An 18,323-nucleotide genomic window follows, 5' to 3' on the forward strand; every position below is an offset into this window, starting at 1 on the left:
AAGTATGGTTCATTTTTGAGTGCCCCCCTAATGCTGAAGCATGCATCAGTTCTAGGAGTTTCTGTCTCAACTCCCCTGTTTTCCCAATGTAAATTCTTTCTTTGTACTTAAGCACTCCTTGTTTATAAGTGTATTCAGTCTGTGATTCTGATTCTATGAGTACTTCTGCTATAATTTGATAAGTCTGTTGATCTCCTTCATAACTGTTAGCTATTTCTAAACTCCATGTAGGTACCACTGCTGCAATAGCCTGCACCTTTTCTTCCTCAAATCCCCACCTTGATAGAGCATCTGCAGCCTGATTTTCTTTTCCTTTCTTATAATGTATCACATAATCCAACCCCATAAGCTTTATTATACCTTTTTGCTATGCTGCAGTAGTTACTTTCTGTTCTAATAAGTATTTTAAACTTTGATGATCTGTTTTAATGATGAAGGGTCGGGAACTAATGCAGTGCTTCCATTTTTTTACAGCCATCAAAATAGCTAGAAATTCTTTTTCATAGGTAGAAAGTACTATGTTCTTTTCACTTAGTCCTTTATTGAGATAAGCTATAGGTCTTCCTTGTTGTATGAGGACTGCTCTAATTCCATATCCACTGGCATCTACTTCCAGAGTGAAAGATAAGGAATAATTTGGCATAGCTAGAACTGGTACTGTGGACATTACCTCTTTTAACTTCTCAAATACTTTTTGTATGGTTACATCCCAATAAAAATTATTTTTTTTAAGTAGCTCTGTTAAAGGTTTACTAATGGATCCATATCCTTTTATAAACCTTCTATAGTACCCTGTGAACCCCATAAATCCCCTCAAATCCTTCAATATAGATAGTTTAGGCCACCTTTTCATGGCTATCACCTTCTCAAGGTCAGTTACTACACCTTCTTTGGAAATTATATGCCCCATATTTCACTTGTTGCTGCCCAAAAAGGTATTTGGACCTTTTTACATACAACTAATTCTTTCTTAATATAGTCAATACTTCAATGAGATGTTTCACATGTTCCTCCAAGATTTTACTGTATACCAGAATATCATCAAAAAATACTAACACAAACTTGCTAAGATAAGGAGAGAACACCTCATTCATGGTAACTTGAAATGTAGCTGGTGCATTAGTTAATCCGAAAGGCATCACTAAGAATTTATAATGTCCCATGTGAGTTCTAAATGCTGTTTTGTATACATCTTCTGGTTTCATTCTGATTTGATGGTATCCCGATCTCAAGTCTATTTTAGAGAAATATTAGGATCCCTCAAGTTCATCCAAAAGATCATCAATTAAAGGTATAGGATATTTATCCTTCACTGTTGCCTTATTGAGCTGCCTATAATCTACACAAAATCTCCAACTGTTATCTTTTTTTTTCTTACCTATAGTACAGGTGATGCATATGGACTGGTACTAGGCTGAATAATAGTAGTTTTAAATATTTCCTATATTTGCCTTTCAATCTCATTCTTCTATTCATAAGTATATCTATATGGTCTGATATTAACAGGATTGGTTCCTGGTAACAAAGATATTCTGTGATCTTGTGGTCTAATGGGAGGCAACCCTTTAGGTTCTTGGAATACATCTGTGTACTGTTCTAATACTTCTTTGACTGAATTAGGTATCTCTGCTTCTATCCTTTTCCCATCAAAATTCTTCAGTTGCCCTACTGCACAACAGTCACCTTTAAGTCCAGATCTGTACCACTGAGTAACAGTAATCATTTGAAGTTTGGCCTTAGTAGTCTTTACTTTAGATCCTTCTGTAATACCTCTCAATGTCATCTGTTTCTCTTCCTTAATAAAAGTGACAGCATTATCCAAATAATCGAAGGTTACTTTACCATAGGTTCTTAGCCAATCAATTTTCAGAATTACACCAGATCCATCTAGTCTAATCATTCTTAAATCTGCCTGATATTGCTCTCCCTGCATGTCCATTTAAAATTAACACATTTGAGCTTACTCAACACTTTGTGTCCATTTGCCACTATTACCACCAATGGGTTTGCTGCAGTAATTGTAGCCTTTACTTCTTTAGCCACTTGGTAATCAATAAAGCTGTGAGTACTTCCGGTATCAATTAGAATGACTAGAGTTTTGTTACTAGCTTCTCCTTGAATCTTAATAGTTTCATTTTGGTTTTGTCCCATTAAGGCATATACAGCTGTTTCTATTTCTTTATCTTTTTCCTCTTCTGTCATGGCCTCTTCCTCTTTTTTTTCTTCCTCCTCTTCCTCCAATAATTGTTCATCAAATACTTCGTCAGCTTCTATTATGGCATTAACAGATTGATTCATCTTCAGTGAACATTGATGTCCCTGATGGTATTATTTCCCACATATGAAGCACAAGTCAGCTGCTCTTCTTTGTTCCCACTGTTGTTTATTATCCTTCTGTAATAACTTCTGATTTCTGATGGTTTGATATTTTGTGCTTTCCTTCTATACTGCTAGTTTAGGGTGAAAATAATATGCTGACTTAGTTGTGGGTGTTTTGTAAATCATTTTGCTCCTTTTCCATATCATTAACAAAACCTGTTCATGTAATTTAGCTTGTTCATACACCTCTTCTAAAGTTGTAGGATGAGATAAATCAATATAGGGTATCAATTCTTCCTTCAACCCACTGATATAGCTTTCTATAAAATACCTTTCAATTAATGCTAGATTATATTGTATCATCCTAGCTCTCATGTCTTTAAATTTTTCTTGATACTTCTCCACAGTACTTATCTACACCAATTTATTAAATTCTCTGATCAACTATTTCATATTTCCACTATCAAATCTTCTATTCACTGCTTCTACCAATTCTTTCCAACTCAAATTTGATTTATCAATTAAGTACCCTTCCTTCCATCTATGTGCCTTTCTCATGAAATGCATTGTAGCTATCTCCACCCACTGAATTACTAGAATCTGATATATTTTAAAATATTGTTCACTCTTACTGCTCCATTTCTTGGGTTCTTCACCATTAAAAGTAGGGAACTCCAATTTCGGATAAGGTAAGTGAAATGGGGTCCTATTTTGAATATCACCCATCCTATCCAATTGTTGATATGGTGTGAGTAGCATTTCTTTACCTCTAGCCTCAGCTGCTACTGCTGTTGAGCTACAACTAGGTGACTCAGAGTTGTTTGTTCTTCCATTTCTTATGGTTGATGGATTATTATTTGCAGTGAATGAAGGAGTGGGTTGAGACACTGATGGCTGCCGTGAAATTAGCTTCAGTAACTGCTCATGCCTACGATTTTGTTCCTGCATCATAATTTCATGCCTCCTTGCAGCTTCAATTTGTAAAGCTTTATATCTCTGTCTTTCCTCAATCTGTATTTCATCTAACTGTCTTGCAAACACACCCAACTTTATATTGTATTCCTCAGATACTTGTTGTAATCTATTTTTAATATGGTTGTGGCAGTGTGGAAAATGTTTGCATTCTTTCTTCCAGTGCTCGTATGTTTTCATAGATCTCTTTTAATCTGGTTCCTTCTGCCATTTTTACTACACTCCAAAAGATTTTTTTTTAAAACTGTTTTGAAACTGTTTGATAGAGAGTAAAAATTTTATAACTCCTAGCTATAGTAATTCAATTCAGAGTGGCCAATGAGGATTTCATGAGGCCAGGTTACTGTTTCTAACTTATTGGAACAGTAATCACCCTTTAAAGATCCTGATTCACCACAATCTATATGGGAAATAGATTCAAATCAGTTTTGGAAATGTTACCTGATGTTATGTTTCTTACTTGATTGAATTGAGAGTTCTACTGCCGATCTCCTTAGTTTGAACTTGGCAGACTCACTGATTGCCGATTACAACATCAAGTAAGTTTCAACTGCTGTTTTCAGGCCTTCTTGCCGCAGGTCCAAGGTTCAGATCTGTGCTTTGATACCAAATTTTTGTAATATCCCAAACTTCCAGAGAGGAATTCAGTATGATTTTTGTGTAGATCTATGAGTAAAATTGAGAGAAGAAGGGAGTTTACAGGAGAAGGATAGATTAGATCGGAGAGGTAGATCAGATCGGAGAAGAAGGAGAACTTTTGGAGAGAATTCTGAATACTTTCATTGCTTGATGCAAATCTCTGTTACAGTTGATATTTATATGCAGTTACAGGAAATAAAAATATAATAATCCCGAAATGAAATGCAACTCTAATTAAATGGAGATGACATTTTATCGGAATGAAATACAAATGTGAAATGAAATGCAAATGTCTTTGAAATAAAATATGAAATAAAATATGAGGAGATATTTTTGAGACTTGTCGGAGCGGATTATTGGGTTTGCTGACCGGATCCAAAATCCGAACCCAACAGAAATCTTTTGGATCCTGTCGCTTCTCCTGTTTCCTTTTCTCTTTCTCTCCGAAATCCTAGCCGACCCTTTGAATCTTTTGAAACCCTAGCCGCCTTGAGGAAGAGAAGAATGTGTCTGGCCTGGATCGGGTTTCCGAGAGCTAGAATTCTCCTTCTTGATCTCTTATGCTTCCTTCCAGCAGTCTGAAAAAGATGGATATCTCTATTTTATTATTATTATTATTATTATTATTATTATTATTTTTAACTAATCTTTTCTCTTTTTTTTTAATCAGATGTTACACCAAGACAGTTTTTTTTGAGAAAAAGATGATTCATTAGTTAATCATTGCGAACATGGACCATAAATTTGCAACTGACAAAGTCCTAAAAGTTGATATCATCACATATGTTTACATAATCACGCCATACTAGTAACCGGAGTCTCAAGAAAGCCTCAGATGCTTCCGATTCCAAGCATACAAGCCAGAATAAGAGAGTTTTTCTTCCCCTCTAATGGAAAAAAAAAAAGGAACAAAACAAAAAGCCAAATGCCAAAAAAAAAAAAAAAAAAAATCTCCAGGTGTCTCATGTACTTGACAATCTAGCTCCTACATTATTCTCCAACAGCCAACAAAATCACACCAACACTTTGGAGAAACCTAAATCACATAATAGTTTCTTCATCCACATCCATCCACCTACACCACAAGTGAATACAAAATCACAAAAAAATGGAATTGATGATCGTTGCATTTGTTGTTACTAGTACAGAACTGTCATTGCAAGTATTCAGAGCAAAATTGGTGCTTGACAACACAAACTCAGGCAAATTAAGAATGATTACAATTTACAACAAAGAAATGCAGCACAAATTGCACTAAATAAAAAAATCTCTCAGGATTGCAGGTCACTTAGGAATTTGTCACAGCATTACAAACCTTGAAAGGAGCAAATACTCACAATACACGTAATATTGTTCTCAACCACACATCCATCCACCTACAGTATAACATAATCTGAAACTTTATTTTGAAGGAAGGAATTCAAAACCGAGGATCTTTGCATTTGCTGTTACTGGTACACATCTGTCAACGTAATTAATCTGAACAAAGTTGGTGTTTGACCAGTCAAACTAGACATGTAAGAATGATTATGACAAAGAAAATGCGATACAAATTGCACTATAAAAAAATCCCTGCAGAATTGTAGGTCACTTAAACATTGGTTGCAGCCATGCATGACACAGGCAAAGCCTTCTACCATGCCTCCTAGATCATTTATACAGATTATACAGAAAATGAGCACAAGATGGCCTCTCTGATGGAGACAAAACAAATGTGCAGAACATATGGAATAAATCAGCTAAACCTTTGAAACAATGTACTGTTTGCTGTTCAAACAATAATCCCCAACACCCAGAAAGAGATGTGGTCCTAATTCCAAATCAACCACTGGCTGATCCTCAATGCATTCAACCTTGATCTGCAAGGGCCAAATAAATAACCACCCATTTATGACAGTAGAGTTTTATGAAAACAAAACCAGGCAAACTGACCCCAACTTAATATCTATAGGTGCAAACAAAACCAGGCAAACTGACCCCAACTTAATATCTATACGTGCAAACATATCATGAAAGAGGGGGATGATAACCTTTCCATTCCTAACATGAAACTCCAAGTTCAAATTGGAAAGGTCCCTTGATGACAAATATGTCTTTAAACCATCAGCATGCTTTTTATTTCCTGAGAAGGATAGAAGAAATGTATCAGAAGAGTAAAATCAAGTTTGCGCATCAAGAGTATTTCAACACAGGAACACCAAAACCCCAATAAAGGACCTGAAAATAATGCAAGAATAGCATCAGGTTAGAACACCAAAGTAGGCTTTGCTAAGCTGATGACAAATGAACCCTAGATACTCCACGAAACTCCTCCTGACAAAATATCACCAGCAAGTAATGGTAATGTCACTAGTGAGCATAATGTTGGCTGATTTTGAATGTCATAATAATTCAAATTTATATCACAAATAACTGGAGGGGAGAAAAAACAGCAATAGCAAATAGGGACTGGAGCCAAGAAAGCAGCAGTGAAGTAAGGATTTACTCTTAGCAGTTCGATTATAATCTCAAAGTACTTAGCATGGAATAAATGCAAATATATGGCACATTAGGATCGACAGAACACATTTCCAAATTCACAAGAATCTTAATGCCATACTAGCTTTCTTTGGATTCAACAAACTGGCATTAAGATTCCTACACCACTATTTCTACTTGAAAGAAAAACACACCGGACATATTCTGGTGTTACCCGCTCATCACTAAGAAAGCTATGAAAATTAGAATTTGAGAAATCGCTGAATGTTGATTCAAGAGAGAATAACGTAATTTTGGATAAGTAATCAGCAATGCTCTTTGTCATTAAGGGGAAAAAAAGCTTCTGTTGCTAACACTCACAACATCTGGTGGAGTCAAAGAATGATGAAGTAAAGGATAACCCAACACTTCCCTGATGTATTACTCCTGCACAAAAGGGAACAGGAAGTAAGAAAAGTCATCCAGTTCACTGCTTAACAACTATCAAAGTAGCATGTTACTCAAAATCATCAAAGTTCTATCTGTGAATTTACAATATTCTCCAAAATATATTTGTCATTGTTTGAAGGTTTGTAGTAAACCTCCACAGTATCAGTGGGTTCAAGTCCAGCTTTCTTTCATAACTTCTGCACTCTGTTAACAACCTGCAATAAGGAAGTTTGCAGACTAGTCAAGAATCAGAAATTTGTTCCACCCTCATGCACAGCATATGTCACTCACAATGGTCTGGAAATGCTTTAGATGTTCAACTGCAAACAATATAAAATTATATACTGACAACAGGAGAATAGCATGAACTATGCTCCAGTTTCTGCCAACCATATTTATATAAACGGAAGTAAATACAATAAACAAGTAGAGATTCATATTTGGACCAACTTGTGATAGCAAAACTTTGGCATGATACATAACTGAGTAATCCCCAATGATGACTTCAATAAGTGCTGTTGAAATGCCTTTATTCTTAGTAACAAGGTGAAGAAGGGAAGGCTAGGCCACCCTAGCAACCCAGATAATCAACAAGGGATCCAACAGTCTTATCCAAGGAATATAGTTATAAAACACCAAGCAATAGTTCAAATAAACAGCACCATGACATCTTCTTTATGTTGTTAGCTAGTTGAAGCCACCATTTAGTTTGAGTAGTTGAATATGCCATTTGGTTGAAGTTTAGAATAAGACCTATTCTCGGATTAGGATAGGGTAAATGATATTCAACCATATCACTTTTCACTCACTTGAGTAGTCCTTTTCACAATTTTTAAGTACGTGGGATCGATTTTTTGAGTGTCTCATGATAATTAGTTACATCAAGTAACAGTGTTAATGCTCATGCAATATTGAACAGGGGACTATATATACCATAATGTTTTAATAATATACTATCCAATAGGGTCCAATAAAGTGGCAAATAGCTGAAATGTGGTCTTTAACAATGAAAGTATATATAAATATCCAAACATATCTCTAAACCGAAAAGGAGGGGGTGAGGACCCTTAGAAGTTTGTTCAGATCCACACAGAGTTTCCATATAAATCCTTATGATGTCATTAAAAATATTTTTTTAAAAAAATTGCAACCACCTACACTTAAAATATATAAAAAAAATTAAAATGAAAAAGTAGCAAGGGAATGGTATGGGTGACTTGAAATGGAAGGTAAGTAAAAGGAAGAGATGAAAATTGGTCTCTGATTAGCAACACATCCACCAAAATGAAACCTCAAAGCAGATGTGGAGACAAAGGGAGAGGGAAGGAGGGAAAAAAGTTATGGTTAAGGGAAGGAAAAGAATCTAGAGGAGATATGGGGGAAGGAACGGTGGGTTGGCAGGAGGCAGGCTGGATGATGAGTAAGTTTATTTGGGAATAATCAGGTGGTGGGTTAAGAAAGAAATGGAGAGCTGTGTAGGGATGCAAATGAACCAAACAGTTCACAAACAGCTCAGCCTCAGCTCAACAACAGGGTCCACTGAGGTTGTCCAATTATGAAACTAGCCACGCTCAAATGTCATTCAGAGCTCTCAAGTCACAAACAAGCCAAACTTGAACACTAGGGTTTGTAAAAATGTATAGAAGCATGAGCTGGGCTCAATAACAAACTACTTCAGTTAACCCATACCAAGTGTCGGTTATAAAGCTCAGCTCCAATTCAATATAATGAGCCAAATCTAAGCAGCTTATATTTGGTTCAGCTCAGCTGGCCTGCACCTCCAGAAGGCAGGAACTGTTGGAATGAATATGACTCATTTCAACCTGAAATTGGAAATTCTATTTAACTTTCACGAGAATGGACCCCAAGCCTATGCACTGCTGTGTCTCGACCTATTTTTCAAATCAATGGAACAGTAGAGAATCATAAATTACAAAATATCAAGCTAGTTTAGGGGTGCGCGTGAACTGAGTTGTTGACAAGAAGGCTGGGTTTGGCACGATAAGAGACTCATTCAAGTTCATAGGAGAAGACCAAGCTCAACCACTTCTTTCAAGCTTAACTTGAAAACCAGCTAGGCTGAACTCCATGTCTGCAAAATTAAACAGAAACTTGGCTTGATAACAAGCTCAGTTTAGATCACTAATCAGCCAAGCTTGAATATGCATTGTCAAGCTTGGGTAGAACACAGCTCGAGCTCAATAAACCAATTCATACAATGAATTGAGCCAGAGCAGCTTACTACTTGGCTTGGCTTGTTTGCACCCCCGGCTACGTACGTTGCATGAAGAATCTTGTAGAGTACAATGACTGTTTTAACCAAAATCCATCAACTCAAGGACTCATTTTCTAAATCATTTGACCAGCATCTCCAGTCAGTTTGATGAGACTATCAAGATCACATATTTAAAGCTTTTGATTTTATCTTATTGTCATGAAAGATTTCATAAGTGAACATAAATATACAAAGGATCTCTATATACATATGTACATATAAGAAATTCAAATCCTTTAGTCTATTTAGTATATTTCTGTCTTCTAAAAAAAAAAGGATTATCAGCAACTAGCATTCTATAAGTGCATCACAACTAGCATTCAACTCGGACAAGAATTTTTATATGTATTTGTTTTAAAAAAATTTATGAATAAAAGATTCATTCATTTACATTTTCAATCCATGAATTTCTTTGGTTATAGTATCTTAGTTCTAATCAAAAAAAGAGTTTTGGATAAGTGAAACTTCTAACTAAAGAAGGTAAATTAGAAAAATTTTATTTCGGTAGAATTCTGGAAAATATATATTTTCAGCATGGGATGAGGAAAGATGAACCCAATTAGTTTGAAATTCATGACGTGGCATGCTCGATTTTCTATGATTCTTCTAGAATTTTTCCTGAATTTTGAGAGAGTAGAGCTTTCTCTCACCTATCCATTTGACAGGTATAGAAGTCAGAGATAAAGAAAAGAACTTTATCTTCAAAGAAGGTGGGAACTTCCCACATTTTCATGTTAAGATAGAAACTGGCTGGTTTCATCTGCATTATGCAGGCAAATTCATTTCCAATCCACTAACGAGTAGATCATCACACTTCTGTAGATCAAACACTGTCATCTTCAGATCGAAAGACATAATGAACCGATAAGTTACAGGAGTCATTACATTCTGAAACAGAAACTCCAGCACCAAAGTTTTCGTATTTTACCTCATGAGCAACTCCTGCCTCAAACAATGACTCATCAGCCCGTAAATCCAATATGACCAAAACATCACCTGAACAAAACAGAAGAAATTAGCTAGAACTTCAAGTTACAGTATGTGGTTCAAAGAGGAGCCATCCTATACCATCGCCAGCAGCATCTATTTCTTTCTCCTTTATATTGGCCGGACATTTGAATTCCCGCACTATCTGAAAGTGTAATAACATTGTCTCGTAACTTTTCATGGAACAACTATAAATATGAGAGAAAATATATATTAAGCATTTTTGAGGTCCTACAATTTTCTGATCCCAGCATTGTTTATTCCATGAAGGAACAAATATCAATGTTTTCTATGTTTGAGTAACTAATTTACATTGCCCTCGCTATTTGGACATCCTTATGCAGAAAAAAACACCAAATAATGATGAATGTAAGCCACCAACAATAAATTGTATCAATCTGTTAAGATGAACTCAAACTCAAGAAGTATCTCCATCAATCAATAACACCGAGACAGTGTAACCCTGGCAGACATGAAGAACAGAAGGTACATATTGAGCAGATGATTCTCTTATTGTTTGTTTGCAAATGGCATAGGTAAGAAATAAACAAAATATAAACATCTTAATATATGAAAAAACTATCAATCTCAAAAAACCACTTGATAATGCATACAATAGAAGAATTATTGACATGAAAGTAGTAAAAATAGTATTTCAACACCAGAATTTTTAGTTATATAATCATGGCAAGCTACATATTTTAAATACAATGAAGCTATAAAACTTTATGAAGAAAAAAAATGCATAACATTGAGAAAGAAGCAACATAAAGAAAAAAGCAATTTATTTGACATTCTAAATATGAAATTGTATCCGGACAAAAAGTAGCTAAATTTGTGGTCCAGTGAAGATCATGAACCAGTGCATTCCATACCAGCCCAAACTGGCTGATACACCCCGTACTGAACCGGACCAATGGGGAACTGGGATGGTTCAGCCGAGGAGAATGGTATACCAGAGGAGGGGGAGGGAAAGAGGGAAAGAGAGAAAGAGAGGAGGAGAGGGAGAGAGAACACGACACCGTCTGAGGCCGGTGGTGGCCCGCTATGACTGTCGGAGGGCCGCGGAAGCCTCCACGGCTCGATCTCGTCCAATAGGGCTTTTAATAGAACGAGAAAAAGAGAGAGAGAGGGAAAGCGACGTACTGGAGGGAGGCGCAGCTGGCAGAGGTGCTGTCGGAGTTTGTCGGATGGCCGCCGTGGCCACCAAGTGGTAGAAACCGCACGGACAGAGCGTAGTTGCGGAACAAAGGCAACCGTCCCTATTCCTTCATCGTATTTTTTTAAAAAACCGATGAATAGTGAAGCCGGCAATGGGTTTGTCGGCTTCACTTTTGATTTTTTTTTTTAAGTTAAAAACAGTGAAGAAGGCAAAGAGTTTGCCGGCTTTACTTGTTTTTTAAAAAAAAATCTGTAAAATAGGGGCATCGCCCCTGTTTCATGTCTGTGGTACCGTAGGTGTGGAGTACGCCATCCAGCGGCCACGACCGACAGTCAGAGGCCGTCCAACGGCCTCTCCAACATCTTCCCCTCCCTTCTTTTCTTTCTTTATCCCCCTCTCTCTATCTCTCTTTCTCTCTTTTCCTCCTCTCGGTTTGCTTCCTTTGCCTGTATCGGTTTGCGCTGGTCCAGTCCGATATGAACGCATACCGATCCATACCGCTGGTTGATCGGCATGGATTCTAATATCAAATCCGCGAACCTTGCCATGAATAGCTGTAAAATAGTACTGATGAAAATGTCAGTCTTATCCATTGATCCAAAAGTACTAAAAGAAAAAGATTCAATTCTTTAATGCAAAATTCAATCTAATATAATGGAGTGAACTAGCCATTTACAAAATCTTTTAGAGTTTAACACATTTGACTTGTAACTACCAAAGCAACTTATTGCAGTATCTATAAAGGTGCCTCCGGCAACAATATACCATAACTATTGTCACTTACCAAATCATGTAGCTACTAAATGAAAAATAGTTACATCTCAGTTCTAAAAAAAAAGGGTTATATCCCAGAATCTCTGAGGATGTTTTCCTTAAAGATAAATATCTAAATCAATAGATAAGTTGAAAAGTAACGTTAATGATTGCAACTATATGTGGAAGAACCTTAATATCAGTCAACTTCAAACAGTGCCCAGAGAAGGTAACTTCTCCAAATCTTTCAAACGATAAGATGTCAGCCTGTAACATTGCCTTGACCTCCTTGGCAACAATACCCATGGATTTTCCAAGCCATTTACCAAGTATAATATGAGAAAACATAAAAACGAAATTAAATAAAATAACAAATCATGGAAAGGGCCAGAATGATTAAAGAATCCATAACATACCTGTAATCAGGCTTTGCACGTAAAGAAGCATATTTCAAAGGATCATTGCATGGAATCACTGATTTGATATTAAGTTCTTCCTTCTTTTCTTTCTTTTTCTCTACTTTCCTTCCTTTCATTTTCTTTTTCTTTCTTTTTCTTCTCCCTTCCTTTCTTTCTTCCATTTTTCTTCTTCTTTCCTTTCATTTTTCCCTTTTTTTCATCTTTTCTTTATTTCCTTTTTTCCTCTTTCTTCTTCTCTCACCGTGAGGATGGGTTTCGGAGTCTCGAGCCGTCCCTATCCCGTTTTCTCATAGAAACGGGGCGGGATGGCCGGGATGCCCTCCATCCCGTCGGGACATAAAATTTTGGTATAGATCATATCAATGATGTGGATCATTGATTTGGATGTCCCATTATTCACTTTGGAATCATTAGGAGTTCAGCAGCAGTTGTTCCAGTCATTGCACAGTACACATGCATCCATATACAAATAGTTATGACTTATAAGAAGTCTATGAATGCCAGTTCATCAATTTTTTGAAGATTTTTTTTCCAGTCAAATCTTTTGACATTCACACAACATGTCTTGTCAACATTTAATAACAAAAAGGGGCAGATTACAACACAGCAAATGAAAAGCTTGTCTGTGAATAGATACTATTGAAAGAAAGATCAGGATACCATGATTGAAATTTAAGGGATGATTAACGGGTTTGAAAAATTCCCTGATTTTTTCACAGAAAGGGATCACTTAAAAAAAATCAGTCTTGCCACATTCTTTGATTTATCACATGTCAATTTTCATATTGTGCTCTCTATTGCAAAGTAGAATAAAAATCAAAAGTAATTAAATAAACAAAAATTGTGGAGGGATGTATGGAGATAGAAAGTGGTGCTTTCTATTTTGTTCCCTAACAAAGAGCTTGCAAAGCTACGCAATAGAGAAGTGGAGGAGCCAAGGAATAGGTTGCACAGCACACATTATGCATGTTTAAAGAATTCAGCCTTAAAAGATTTGTGAATGAGTAGTCAAGGTTATAGGCAAGAGAATGTGATGTTATGAAAAGAGACAAGAAAATCTCAAGAGGCTTGAATGGCTTTCTGGTTCTCATTCTCAACTTATATATCATTCACCCCGACTATGGAGAAAAAATTTTTAACAAATGTGCGATGAACTTCAAGCAGCATCAAATCGAAGACCAGCCCTTAAAGGTTGAGCAGCTTATTCTAAGAGTAAGTCTTTCTTAAACTAAATTAAAGATTTTTGTTTACTCTGTAGATAGCATGAACAAGATTCATTTATTAATAGTTTGGCATAGAAAGATGCCTGTACCTATATCATTCCCTGTGCTAGATCAAGATGAATGGGTAACTAGCGAGTGAAAGGGTGAAGAAGTTCCTTAATCCGTCGAAACTTTATTTTTGCATAGGTTCTCCTTCTGCCTTCGGACTTATTTTTACCTAATTATTGGCTAATTTTCACATCAGGTAAATTGATCTTCAATAAATAAAAGATAGGAATAAACAAAAACATATTGATATGAGAGACAGTATAGAGTATTCACACAAGATACTTGAAGGAAAAAAAGCAGATGCATACCTCGAACCCACCAGGGAAGATCCTGAGATTTTCTCAAGCAATTCATATGACCTAGTATCATGTTCACTCTTAACTTCCGCATCTTTGGTTCCTTTACTCTTAGAGTTTGAGAGTGTCAAATCTTGCATGCCTGCAACTAGTCCATCAGGTTTTGATTTCTTAATGGGCAACTCGGAGATTCGAGACTTTGCAACAATATAGACTGCCCCAGAAAACTTTTCACGAACCTGATTATTTTAAGGGACCATGAGACCCACAGAAAGAAAGTGTGTGGTATGAAACGTATAGTAGTAGATTTAACAATATGTCATTTTGAGCCTAGTAAGAGAAAGCTAAGTCGCATATGATAAATGCTAAACCTAAAGCACAACTTTCAGAAAGCAGTTCAGAACAAGGAAAATGTAAAAATACAGTCATGTCATTTTCCCAAAAAAAAACATCAAAAGGAATATTCAAATGTGCTCTTTACCTTGCAAAAAGAAAAAAAAAAGCAACAATTCAGACTAAATTGTGCATGTCACGAAGTACTTGGACATATAGCTCATGTATATTCATTGATGTATTTCATTTGGCTTTGGATAAGGAAAAATAGGTCGATTTAGAATTTTATATTATATGATATGGCTTTGAAATTTTTAAGCATAGGTCCTGAGCAGACCAAATTCTGGAAATAACAAAGACAGCTTAGTGATATGTTGTTTTATAGGTTGCTCTGCTTAAGATCTGGAATCCGTGTCTGAATTAATTATTGATGTACAGCAGTCAAAATATCTTTGGCAGAAGATTCCGCATCTTCTTCCCTTTCTTCTCAGTTCTGCTTACCTCCTCCTCTACCACTCATCCCAAAATCCTCCTTCCTCCACAAATTAATTTTTGTTTATTCATTCAAATGAGATAATCACATATATTTGAACTTTCTTACAAAGTCACATCAAATGATAGGATGGCAAATGTTGTGCTCCTCAAATCTCTAATTCATGCAAGGACAAATGGGCTGGTATGTCACATCATGCAAACAACATAGGTTTATTACCAATAATGACTAACTAAAGATGCACATGCTAGAAGCGCACATAATGATCATAAGTATAATTTAAAAACCAGGGCTGGGAAATCAAATGCAGCAATCTCAAATCTCACTATCGTAAAATCCACCTCCTCTCAAAATGGTCATGAGTCACAACTGACTTCTCAACCTTCACAACTAACAATGAAGATCCCAAAAGACCCACAAGACTGAAAATCTCTGCAAGATTCAACTATCCAATATGCAAATGAAACTCCATTCCAAACTTAAACCAGTGGATCAAGTGAATTGCATCCTCCCTCCAAATGTTAAGGGTACAAATTTTGTTCCGAATTGTCAGGTACAACCTCCACTTTGTCTGTACATGATGTTCATAGATAAGGTAAATCATATGAGACCAAGAGTTCATGTTCAAGACCTATGGGTGCTAGACAGGAAATTAATGTATTAAGTTACCGAAGCAAACAAAAGCAAACCATCACATCTTTGCCCATGTGAGGGGAATCCAGTTAAGGGCTTCAAAAAGCAGTGCCCTGGTTATGACAACTTCAGTTGACCCAAAACCCTTCCACAAAAGGTAAAGTTTTTTAGCACATTGACATAGAGAGAATCCACCTGATGGATGAAACAAAGTAACAATCATACATGGACAGATTGTGGTATGATATGGCTGACAAGATAAAAGCATTTTTTTGGAGCTAAAGCTCCGATTTGGGCAATAAAGGCAGTAATTTCATCTTGCATACCTAATGCAACATAATGGTTATGAAAGCACATATTCCTAATTGATGAATTCCACATCAGCAAGTCAAGAAAAACAGATTTTCTTTAGTCTCTAGATCAAAGAATTTATGGTAGACCTTATGTCTAGAAAAGAAACAGCATGCCATATTTATGAATTAAATTTCCAATAAAATTTCTTCTCTTCCACCTTCATTGCATCATGGACTCTGATTTCTAAATAAATTAGGAAATGGGTTTTAAAAACTACCCTTTTCTGGCATTTAGGGATTTGAGATGCCTCTGTATTTCTTCATGCATGCTAAAATCTTATTTAGAAATTAGAACAAGATCTAAATCTATTAACTAGATTTCACCAGTCTGGTTTACACTAATTTGGTATCACATATTATCATCCACGGTGCTGAATCACTAGCTTAAGTGGTTTCCCTTTTTCATGGGTACAAATGTTGTCAAAGAATGAAGCATCAAGAGTATAAGACAAGAATGATAACCAGTAGAAAAGAGTGGGCTTAATAATTGAGCAACTTCATTAGATATTTTTGCGGTCTAAGAAATATACATGTAACAGTTACGTCATAAAGCACTAAACCAGATCAGATGGTTGAGAATTTGAAGATAGATGTGAAAATTGCTTTGACAAGGCAACAAGCAGCTAAACCATAGATTGAATAATTGACAATTAAACAACAGAAGATCCAGCAGTCAATGAAAGTCACGAACAATTAGATGCACAGCAACCACATTAGTGCAGATATGACTATTTAAAAATTCAGTGATCATAAAACATTTAACCATAAACGAACCATTAGGGAAACACACTCCACAAGAATTCGAAAACGGTCATTAGAATAGCCAACAGATGAATGATGCAAGAATGGATACAAGATTTGTACTTTTGATGTTTAATGAGATCAGGATCTGCAAAATTGCATAGTATGAGTTGCTGGAATTTAAAAAATGATCCAATATTCGGGGAATGAAATTAGCAAGATGGTTTTCCTAGTGGAATTGCATGACTGAAGAAAAAGGTGTACGAATATTGAGGTTTACATTGGGCTTTGATGGTTTGATGTTGAAAATCTATTAAGTTTCACCTTCATTAACTCTTTCTAGTGGACCTGAACCAGGCTCAAATTTAACTTCAAAACTCAGTTCATTTGTGAGAGAGAGAGAGAGAGAACTCAGTTCATTTGTGTGTGTGTGAGAGAGAGAGGGAGAGAGAAATCTGCAGTAGCAAGAGATTTGGGCATCCCTAATCCTTTTCACAACCTTGATAAACACTAATCACTTTTTGCTTTGTGAACTTGGCAGATTTGCAACTATTTTAGAATCAAATTTATCACTTAATCCTGGTTTCATTGGAAACACTCTGACATGGTCAAGCATAAGCACCAGGAATGGGCATGCACAACAAGTCACCATTTGAAATTCGAATCAACTTGATTATCAAGTTTCCAGAAAAGAAGTAACCGACCTTCACATAGACAAAATTGGCATTGATGCAGAGAGCAAGATTGCTGGGAAGTGTCCATGGAGTCGCCGTCCATGCCACTAGAGCTGCATTAACCGGATCACCAACTATAGGAAATGACACCATGATAGCAGGGTCCGGCACGTCCTATGAACCCAAGAAGTTAAAAAGACGGGAAAACTACAGAAACAATTGTGAACAAACAACACAAGAAGAAAGGACTTTGTTCACCTTATAGTTCAGCCCGGCTTCAATATTCGAAAGTGGGGTCTTGCAGCCAGTGCCATAGGGCATGACCTGCATGACAAAGACACAGACGGTAACAATCAAGTCTATAACGCTGCCATAAATCATCAAAAGGATCATCTTTTTCTTACTTTGAACCCTCGGTGCACGAGGTCCTTGTCATAGAGCTGTTTAAAGACCCACCAATGTACGAGGGGTTCATGGTCTTGTAATCATTCTTGAAGTCAATCCACCGCCCGGTCCTTTTGACGATCTCCTCCCACTCATGGACGTACCTGGTGACGATGCTGCGGCATTCTTCATTATATTTATCGATACCCATGGCGAGGACATCGTTGCGGATGCCGAGCTTGGTGTCGATCTCGAACTCGACGGGGAGGCCGTGGCAGACCCAGCCGAAGCGGCGGGTTACGTGGTGGCCGGCCATGGACTGGTACCGGGTGACGACGTCCGTGATGGTTCCGGCAAGGATGTGGCCATAGTGGGGGAGGCCGGTGGCGAGGGGGGGGGGGGGGGGGGGGGGGGGGCATCGTAGAAGATGTACGTCGGTGCGCTTCAACTGGGTCTCGAAGGCGGAGATCTCCTTCCACCACTGGAGGATGCGCTTCTCCTGGCGAGGGAAGGAGAAGTCTTTCCCCTCGCAGACGTCGTCCATGGCCGGAGGGATGGAGGATTTGGGGGTGGATTGGGCAACTCCGAGCCTGGAGGAAGCCGGCGCTGGGGCGAGGAGGATGGAGAAGAAGGAATCGAGGAAAGGCTTGTAACAGCGCGCCTACTTGCGTCCTTGACGAGCATGCGGAATCCGAGACCACGGTCTAATTCT

At 37.1% G+C, this 18,323-nt stretch overlaps 1 pseudogene; it reads right to left on the minus strand.

The window, feature by feature from the left end:
* Window positions 1–5,314: 5,314 nt before the first annotated feature.
* LOC105052790 (isoleucine--tRNA ligase, cytoplasmic-like) lies at window positions 5,315–18,251 on the minus strand (annotated as a pseudogene).
* Window positions 18,252–18,323: the final 72 nt, after the last annotated feature.

This window comes from Elaeis guineensis, chromosome 10, assembly GCF_000442705.2.
Source record: "Elaeis guineensis isolate ETL-2024a chromosome 10, EG11, whole genome shotgun sequence".
NCBI classification, from domain to species: domain Eukaryota; kingdom Viridiplantae; phylum Streptophyta; class Magnoliopsida; order Arecales; family Arecaceae; genus Elaeis; species Elaeis guineensis.